Raw genomic sequence first — 10,935 nt, 5'->3', positions numbered from 1 at the left:
TATGTATTTTCCTTTCATCTCTTTATTATTGTTGATTGTTGATTGTTCTTATAGTTATGTGTTTCTATATATAGGGTCGTTCTTAGTGAACGACATATAAGCTACAGTCTTGTTTGATTCGGGGGCTACCTGATCGTTTGTTTCACTTGCACTTAGCAAGAGGTTTAGCAGAGCTCCGGGGTAGCTGGATTGTCCACTTGAGGTTGAGATAGCCGATGATAGGACCATCAGGGTCGCAAGAGTGCATAAGGCGTGTTCGCTTCAATTATTCGATGAGCAGTTTTCAGTAGACCTGGTTCCTATTCCTCTGCGAGGGAATAAGGTTATAGTGGGTATGGATTGGCTGAGACCCAATGGGGTGATGATTGATTGTGAGCTACAGCTAGTGAGGTTCCGCACCCCAAGTAGGGGATACTTAGTGATTCAGGGCGAGAGGCCACAACGCGGACCGATTCTTTGCTCAGCAGCGAGAGCGGGGCGCTACTTTCATCAGGGTTGCGTAGGGTTCGTCGCCTACGTTCTAGATGCCCGGGAGAAGGGAAAGGCAACAGTCGACGATGTACCGGTAGTGCGAGACTACCCGGACGTATTCCCGGAGGATTTTCCTAGGATACCTACGCAGAGACATGTTGAGTTCAAGATTGACCTAGTCCCTGTTGTGACTCCGATAGCCAAGGCACCGTATCGGTTGGCTCCTCCAGAGATGCAGGAGTTATCCACGCAGCTGTAGGAGCTGCTAAACAAGGGTTTCATTAGACCGAGTAGTTCACCATGGGGTGCCTCGATCCTGTTTGTGAAGAAGAAGGATGGGTCGCACCATATGTGCATAGATTACCGGGAGTTGAATAAGGTAACGGTGAAGAACCGTTACCCACTCCCGATGATAGATGACTTGTTCGATCATCTTCAGGGAGCATCTTGGTTTTCCAAGATCGATCTACGCTCCAGTTATCATCAGATGCGGGTCAGGGATGAAGATGTTCAGAAGATGGCTTTTAGGACCCGTTATGGTTATTATGAGTTTGGGGTGATGCCTTTTGGGCTTACCAATGCTCCAGCCGTGTTTATGGATCTCATGAACCACATATGCAGACCGATGCTGGATCGGTCTGTGATAGTATTCATTGATGACATCTTGGTTTACTCCAAGACTCAGGAGCAATATGAGGAGCATCTGAGAGAGGTTCTAGAGACACTAAGGAGGGAGAGACTTTTTGCGAAGTTCTCAAAGTGTGAGTTCTAGTTGCGTGAGGTGCAATTCCTTGGTCACCTCGTCAACTAGAAGGGTATTCTAGTGGATCCGGCCAAGATCGAGGCTGTGATGCAGTGGGAGGTCCCGAGGTCTCCATCTAAGATTCGGAGCTTCCTAGGTTTGGTAGGGTACTACAAGAGATTTATCTAGGATTTCTCCAAGATAGCAGTACCACTCACCCGACTGACCAAGAAGTCGGTGGTGTTTCGTTGGGGGCCTGAGCAGCAGGCGGCGTTTGAGCCCCTCAGACAGCGATTATGCGAGGCACTGATTCTTACCCTGCCAGAGGAAGTGGATGATTTTGTAGTCTACTGTGATTCCTCGATCACAGGTTTGGGAGCAGTGTTGATGCAGTGGGGGCATGTGATAGCTTACGCCCTAGACAGTTGAAGACTCACGAGGCTAACTATCTGATGCATGATTTGGAGTTGGGGGCAGTGGTGTTCGCCCTCCATATTTGGAGACACTACCTCTATGGGGTCCTTTATACCATCTACACGGATCGCAAGAGTCTGAGATACCTCATGGACCAGCCAAACCTTAACATGAGGCAGCGTCGGTGGTTAGATGTGGTGAAGGATTACGATTGTGAGATCCTTTATCACCTGGGGAAGGCCAACATAGTGGCCGATGCCTTGAGCCACAAGACGACAGTGGCCCCGATCAGGGATATATGCTTGAGGATGACAATGATTACTCCGCTATTGGAGCGGATCTGGGAGGCATAGGTTGGGGCCTCAAGGAGGAGAGGTAGAAGTGTGAGAGGATCGTGGGTCGAGTAGCTTCTTTTGATTATGATAGCCGGGGATTGTTGACCCTTCATAAGAGAATTTGGGTACCGTACTGGGGTGGAGTACGGCAAGTGTTGATGGACAAGGCCCATAAGTCTCGATTTTCCATCCACCCAAAGGCGACGAAGATGTACAGGGATCTTCGACCCGACTATTGGTGGCCCTGCATGAAGCGGGATGCCGCATGGTATGTAGAGAAATCCCTGACCTGCAGGAAGGTCAAGGCAGAGCACCAGAGACCCCATGGCAAGATGCAGCCGTTAGACATTCCCGTATGGAAATGGGAGGCATATACCCATGGATTTTATCACTAAGCTTCCTAGGACCGCGCGGGGAGTGGATTCGATTTGGGTCATAGTGGATCGGCTGACCAAGAGCGCACACTTTATACCGATACAGGAGAGCATATCGGCTGAGAAGCAATCCGAAATCTATGTGCGTGAGGTAGTAGCATGGAACGGAGTGCCTCTTTCGGTAGTGTCAGACCGAGACGTCCGTTTTACTTCCAGATTTTGGAAGTGGTTTCACAAAGAGATGGGGACTCATCTTCATTTTAGCACCGCTTTCCACCCTCACACGGACATGCGGAGCGAGAGGACGATTCAGACTCTCGAGGACATGCTCCGGGCATGTGTTTTAGACTTTGGTGGTAGTTGGGATACATATCTTCCACTAGCGGAATTTTCGTATAACAACAGTTACCACTCTAGCATTGACTGTCCTCCTTTCGAGATGTTATCCGGAAGGAAGTGCAGGACCCCGATTTGTTGGGGCGAGGTCGGACAGTGAGTCATCGGGATCACCGAGGTGGTGCTCAAGACCACATAGCTGGTTCAACAGGTTCGTAGCAGACTGCAGACTGCGTAGAGTAGGCAGAAGAGTTACACCGACAGGAGGCGTTCGGACCTAGAGTTTCAGGTGGGCGACATGGTCCTTCTAAAGGTATCACCCTGGAAGGGTGTTATTAGGTTTCGGAAGAGGGGCAAGTTGGGCCCCAGGTTCATTGGTCCTTTTAGGGTTATGGCACGGGTGGGTCGGGTGGCTTATTGGTTGGATCTTCCGGCAGAGCTTAGCCAGATCCATAACACTTTCCATGTTTCTCAGTTGAGAAAGTGTTTAGTGGATGAGGTGGCAGTTGTACCCTTGGAGGACATTCAGGTTGATAGCAACCTGAGCTATATTGAGAGACCAGTTTCAATCGTAGATCGAAAAACGAAGACCTTGAGGAACAAGGTGGTTTAGTTGGTGAAGGTGTAGTGGCAGCACTGAAGGGGTTCAGAGTGGACGTGGGAGTCCGAGGGGGAGATGAGGGAGCATTATCCATAGCTATTTTCAGATTCAGCCGCAACAGCATACTTCGAGGATGAAGTCTAAGATAAGTGGGGGAGAGTTGTAACGCACGGTTTTCGGTATGTGATTTAATTAAAGTTTTTCTTTCTTGCGGGGTACTCTATGAGTCTGTAGCCCGACTCATCGAGTAGAAGAGGGGTTGATCACGCGAGTTAAGCTGGCAACTCGGCAAGTCCATACGCTGGACTCGACGAGTTCGCCTGTCTGGGTGAAGCTCTAATTTAAGGGTTTGCACCCTATTTAAACACACTTATATGCCCCAACCTCGCCTCCATCACTCTCAGAGCATCTCTTAACAAACCTTAGCCCCTTTTTGAGTGTGTGAGTGATTGTTGCTTTGTGGAGGAATTGTTGGAGCAAGTAGAAGAAGGAGAAGATTGAAGAGTTCAAGGAAGAAGAAGTAGATCCAGAGCACACTCAGTTGTGGTCATCTTTTCTGATAATAAATCCTCCATCTTGTTTATTGATCTAGTAGATCTTGGTTGTCCCCAAATTGTTGCTTTAAACCCCAAAAACCCCAAATCCTTTATGATTAAGCCTTATGTTTGGGTCATACTTCAGATCTGGACCCTTATTGCCTTCTAGTAGTGTAAAGTTTGAGATTTGGTCGTGATTGAGGTCCCTTTTGAGCTTAAAACCCCATTAAGAGCTTAGTTTTGGCATTTGAAACCTTTAAAGCCATGCATGCACATAAATCTTGCAACTTTACGTGATAAGCATGCCCTAGAAGCATGGATTTGTGACTTAAAGCCGTTGCATGGCCCAAATCAGGCCTGTATGGAAAAGGGACTGAATGGAATCGGCGAGTCACAAGCTTGAATCGGCGATTCATATGAAGACAGCCTTCGACTCGACGAGTTGGATGAGCAACTCGGCGAGTCCGATGAAGATTGACTTAGACTCGACGAGTTGTTCTATAACTCAGCGAGTCGGATGAGTTTTTCCCTAGAAAAGTAGTGTTTGAGTGAAATGCGTTCATTCCTTCATAGTTACACGTAAAGTCAGCAGCTTTATGTGTTCAGATGGTCCTAAGGGCTCAGATCGACGAGTTAGAAGCCCTGGAATGGATTAGAATTCGATTGTATGGAATCTGCGGTAAGACTTAGCGAGTTGTTCTTCGGACTCGACAAGTCAAGTCGCGAGTCCTCGTTTTCCCTTCAAGTTGTGAGTTGAAAGTAAATCAGTGAGTGGGAAAGGGGCTCGGTGAGTTAAATTCAGAGTTAGTAAAGGAGGGACTCGGCGAGTTTGCACCCTGACTCGACGAGTCCAGTCAACTGGAAGTTGACTTTGACTAGGGAGTTGGATTTGACTAAGGGTAAAATAGTCATTTTACCTCGAGAGAATTTACCAGTAACGGATCTAGTGTTTTTGGAAATTGTAGCCGGACAATTCCGGAGCAGCAGTCAGCCACTTTTAGAGTTAGCATCTCAGCAGCCAGCACTACGAGGTGAGTTTTCCTTCCAGTAGGAACGGGTCTACGGCCACAATGCCGACCCGTCTAGTTAGTAGTAGTTCCGGAATTTGGTCCGATGCAGTAGTTCAGTGTGCTTGATGTCTTTGTGTTATGTGTTCCGGACTTTGATCTGATGCAGTATGCAATATATGTGTATATGCTAGTTAATATGTTTATGCTATGCTATGTTATGCTCAGTCAGTTTTCGGACTTCGGTCTGATGCAGGGGACAAGGTCCCAGTCAGTTCTGGATTTCAGTCTAATGCAGTTAGTTCTGGACTTCGGTCTGATGCAGTTTCCGGACTTCGGTCCGATGCAAAATGCAAGGCCCTGGTTAGTTCCGGACTTCGGTCCAATGCAGTGGGCAAGGCCCAATATGTGTTTTTATGATTGTATGGTATGTGGTAGTATGGGGGAGCTCCCTAAGCTTTGTGCTTACAGTTTCAATTTTGGTTTCAGGTACTTCCACAAGTAAAGGGAAGGGCTCGGGTTGATGGCATTGCACACACCACAACTTCAACTTTTGTCCTGGGAGTTTATTTCTTATACTATGATATGTTGTTACAGTTCTTTTGTTATAACACCTCTATTATAACTTTTTGGGATTTATGACATACGATTTTATGATATATTATAGATCGTTGATAACCTTAGTATTATTTAAACGAAAAATTTTGGGTTGTATTTTGGGTCGTTACAGTCTTATACCTACATGTCATAGGTTCCCCCATGGTATTTAACTAGAATGTCATGGGATCCCCCCCCCCCCCCCCAATAGTCTGATATCCCGTTGTCACAGGCTCCTCTCGGGGTCTTCCATGTAAATGACACATAGTCAATAAAAATACCAAATATCATAGAACATAACTATCATACTACATAACACATATATAAACATATAAGGATGTCGTGGACTCCTTCCAAGGTCTTACTCCAGGATGTCGTGGGCTCCCCCCAGGGTCTTATACATATATGCCATGGGCTCCCCCACATGGTCTTAATTACATGCCATGGGCTCCCCCATGGTCTTTACATGGTATGCCAGGGGCTCCCCCATGGTCTAATATCCAACTACCATGGGATCCCCCGGGGTCTTCACATACCTAGTCAATAAAATACTAGCACGCTCATATATTCATGCATACTAACATATCGGTAGTGAATCCACAATAAACACTACAACTAACTGAATGGGCCGACCTTGGTGTCTTAGACCCATTGGTATTGTGATGAGACTCACCTGTCAAGAAATGCTGCATTGATAAGTGTAACATCTCGTTTATTAAATAAATAAGTAGATAAAGATTTATAAATGAATATAAGTCCTAAGTCAATAATATTTAGCGGAGTATTGGTTTTGGGGAGCCAACTATTACAATTGTAGAAGTCATGTGTTAAAAGTGTATGTTTCAGATTGGTTTTGTAAATATTTATGAAGGTATGGATTACTTGGTAAATTATTAAGACTTAATTTGAAGAGATTTTACAGGCTAAGGGGCTGAATGGTAACATATGGACTTCATTTGAGAATAAATTGTAGAGGAGGGGTTGTTTGGTAACTGTTGGTCTTATTATGAAAAGAACTATAGGAGCAGGGGTATAATTGTCACACCCTAAAACCAAGAACGACGGAAACATTCCGGGGTGGAGGACGTCATGTGAAATATCATAACAGTGTAAAGTAGTAAACAAGCAACAACATCATCCTTTGCACTAAAAGTAAAGTTTTCATACATGTGTGTTCTTTCATAATGTACAACAATAAAATGAATAATCAAAATAAGATGAGTCTTGTCTGTGCTCCGTCTTCTCAAAACCTAGCCATCGTACCTGTCTAACTGGTGACCTGAGAATACAAGTTATTTTGAAAGTAAGTATCAGCCTAAAGTTGGTGAATTCATAAGTATTTAAATGTCATTGTCTTGTTTTGGAAAGTTGTTATGTATGCTATGTAAATCTTTGAATGAAACAGTTGATATAAGTATGAAAACCCTAGAAAATCCCTTATTTCCTACTAGTATGAAATGTAGTCTTATACCAAGACCCGAATGTTTTGTAAGTGAAAATGATAGTTTTCCTTTCTTTTGACTATTACTAAAAGTACTTAGTCTAACTCATTGTTTATGCGAATGTATCACAAAATAACGTAATAGGAAAATGTACTAATGTAATTGTTATCCTTTTGTATTAGGATTAACACGACATAGCGAAAAGCGAAATGTATAACCTTTGAACATCCGTAGATTATTCAATTCTCCTCTGTAGCTACAACAGGTGGGAGGAAGGGTTAGTCGCGTAAAGGTACTCCTAATATAATTATTAACCGTAGGCATCCGTAGATGTTCATCAACCTCTGTAGCAAACAGTAGGCCCAAGGAATGGTTAGTCCCGTAAAGGTACCCTAATATAAGTAATAATCGTAGGCATCCATAGATGTTCATCAACCGCTGGTGCTAACAGCTGGGATTCGGAATGGTTAGTCCCATCTAGATATCCCGTTGAACCGGGATAGGTAGGACAATTTACACAGAAGGTACTAATAAATCATCCTAGTGAATCGAGGTACAAGTATCCATTTAAATGTATATAGGAAGATGTATCTACGTAAAGGTACTCATGTAATGTATTCATGTAAGGTGCTCATGTAATGTATTCATGTAAGGTACTCATGTAATGTATTCATGTAAGGTACTCATGTAATGTATTCATGTAAGGTACTCATGTAATGTATTCATGTAAGGTACTTATGTAATGTATTCATGTAAGGTACTCAAGTAATGTATTCATGTAAGGTACTTATGTAATGTTTAGTGTACACTCATAAATGAACTGACTCTGATGTAATTCCTTATAATAGGAATAATGTTATGTGTCTCCTAACTATGACTATAATAGTTAATCGGAAGGTAATTGATTGTCCAAATAGGCTTATACACCCTTGCTACACAAGAGTGTGGGAAACTGAATGAAGGATGAAAACTATAACATCAATACATATAAAAGAACATAAGTGTATAGATATAGTTTTGTTCAGGAAGGTAAAAATGGTTTTGTAAGACATCTAAGAGTTTTGAACAATAATTAACAGTGACTTGATGCATTTTAATAAACATTTCAAACGTAATACTTTTGCTATCAAGGTATTTTTAAGATATAAAACCATTTCATGCATTACATTTTGTAGTATGTGAAATCTGCTGAATGAAAACACAATTATAAATACATATGATTGATTTAATAACATGTTGTTTTCTACCTGTATTCCTCCCCCCCCCCATTAAAGCATTTAAAATCATTTAAAACATTAATTAAGGGGTATGAACTCACTTGTTGTGGGTGATACGGATGAACTGAAGAGGTAGGACTCGTAGGTGTCAAGTGAAGACTTTAGACACACACAATGGTCCTAATTACATATGAAGACATATGTATATAAACCATTAGTGATTATAACACTAATTAAACATGTATAAACATCCTAATGCGAGGAAAACACTTTGGTCAAGTGCTAGGAGGCTAGTGGGTTGCAACAAAGGAGTGCAAGACCTTATACATAAGTTTATGGTCTAAAGACCATGTGTGTTGGAGTTTACGGCCCAGGAGAGTAAACTCCTAGCCGTAAACTCTCCATTGGGGCTCTAAATGAAGCTCAAAGCTATTACAACTTAAGTAGTGAAGTGCTTCTAGGCTTAAACAAGTGTTAGGGCTTCCTTTTAACTCCTTTGAGGAGTTCACGGCCCATGGACCAAATCCCATGGAGATTACGGCCGTAATCTCCCTTGGGAGGGTGTTTGTGGTGTTTTCAAGTCCCTAATTTAACTAGGAACTAAACTATGCTAGTGTACAAGGCTTTAGAAGAGTTTATAGCACCATTTGGCACTATTGTTTGGAGTTCACAGCCCTGGAACTTCTTCGGCCATGAACACCTTACTCTTGGTGTTCTAATGGTGCTTGCTAGTCCTAAACTCATTAGGGTACATGTCTAAATTCAAGCCTAAGCCTTAGGAAGTGTTTGTGGCATCAAAACACCCCTAACTTGAGTTTACGGCCCATGAACCATTTGGTCATGTGTTTGCGGCTGTAAACACTCATGGGTGTTGGTAGTTTGATTTTTTTGAGTCCTAGACACATCAAGGTAAAGTGCTATGTTTGTCTCTTGGCTTAATGAAGGCATTTAGGGCATTTTGGCAACCTAAAATGGAGTTCACTGCCCAAGAACTTCCTTGGCCGTGAACTCACTTTCAACCCTAGATTCTTAATGTTTTGGATATCTAAACCAGTTATGAGTAGTCTCAAGGTTCATTTCCAAGGTTTGGAGGGTCATTGGGAACACTTTGGCCCTTATAAAAGAGTTTACTCTCCAAGTGTTCTTGGGCGGTAAACTCTCAAATCTTGGGGTTTTGATCCGATTTTGATGTTATTAATCACAATCTAAGCTATATAATACAACTAGATGGAAGTACTCACGATTTGGGATGAAAAACCGAAGATCCGTGAGAGAGAATTCGGCTTTTCTCTAGTTGGAAATGTAACTAATGAATAAATATGGTTCAGAATCCTATATATAGTCCTGGGGTTTTTGGCAGAAAATATTTTATTCACGAAATGAACTCTAATATCATAGAGTTTTGGAATAACAGTGTTGCACAAAACCCTAGTGCATCCACTATCCTGATATCTCTTTAGGTGTAAATCCTGAAAACTGTCCAACTTATACCCAAAAGTCTGGAACTTCACTGTAACTGTTGTAACTTCTATTAACTTGATATGGTTTGTTCAGAATGGAAATTTCGGGTTGTCTCATCATCCCCCCGTTAGAGGGAATTTCGTCCCAAAATTAGAATCTATGTAAGGAAGTAGGTAAAAGTTATCGAGTGGTGAGGTGGAAACTTCCTAATCAATTAGTTCTTGCGCTCCTAAGTGAAATCGGGTCCTCGGTTGGTATCCCAACGAACCTTCACTAACTGGCGACGGCGTTGCTTCGTCCGTTTGACCTCTCGGTCGAGGGTCACTACGGTTCTAATACGAAGGCGAGGATCTCGTTAATATCGATCTCATCGAGTGGAATTACGAGAGACCTAACGGAAAGGTACGGTTTAAAGATCGAGACGTGAAGAGTAAAATGTACGTTACTGAGTTCGCGGAGTAGGTCTAGCCTGTGAGATACAAGACCGATTTTGGTGAGAATCTCGGAGGTCCTAACTATATTATATTTAGCTTTCCACGCTTTACGAAGCGTATTAAGCCGTTCCCAGAGTGAGACTTCCTAAAGAATTTGGTCTCTCACTTTGAATTCCAAAGGTTCTTTCTCTCGCTTAACTTCCCAATCAAGGGCCACCCCTTACTGGGTCAATGTCGAAAGGGTTTCAGTAATTTGCGAGTAGTTCTGAATGGACTACGATAGTAGGTCTGTGCGACCTAGAATTTGGCGAATTTTTGCCGGCGTCTCTGGTGTTGACAATTTCTCAACGGTTTTGACAAATTGAAAGAGTACTCTAAAATTCCCACATCACTAACAGTGTGTCTTAAAAATCTGACTCTTCAATTTCAAAACTCGTGTTTAGATAACTTCGCGAAAATTCCTCTGAAGGTAATGTTTCTATGGGTTCTTTCTTACTACGAGGGTAGATAAGTAAGTCATTACAAGGAGAATGACGAACCGATCCCAATAAGAAAGACGTACCCTACTCATTTAGCTCATGAATACTATGGGCGTATTGGTCCTATCCTAGGGGTATCACTATGGACTCGAAGTGTCCGCATCGAGTTCGGAGGGTAGTCTTCAGGACATCCTTCCCTAACACTCGAACTGGTGATATTCGAATCTAGGGGTGAGCAAAAACCGCACCGCAATTAAATTTAACCGCAAAAACCGCATAAACCGCAACCGATAAACCGCAACCGCAATTAAAACTGATGATGAGGTTTTCTGTTTTTCAAAAACCGCAAATTTGCGGTGCGGTGCGGTTATTAGTTTTCAAAAACCGCAAAAAAACCGCACCGCACCGCATATGTTATATACAATTTTTTTAATTATTTATTAATATATTAAATACTAAAAATAACATAAGTTTCATGGATGAAAGATG

This window comes from Lactuca saligna, chromosome 9 (assembly GCF_052625555.1).
Source record: "Lactuca saligna cultivar CGN05327 chromosome 9, ASM5262555v1, whole genome shotgun sequence".
Lineage (NCBI taxonomy): Eukaryota > Viridiplantae > Streptophyta > Magnoliopsida > Asterales > Asteraceae > Lactuca > Lactuca saligna.
This window is presented reverse-complemented; position numbering follows the sequence as displayed.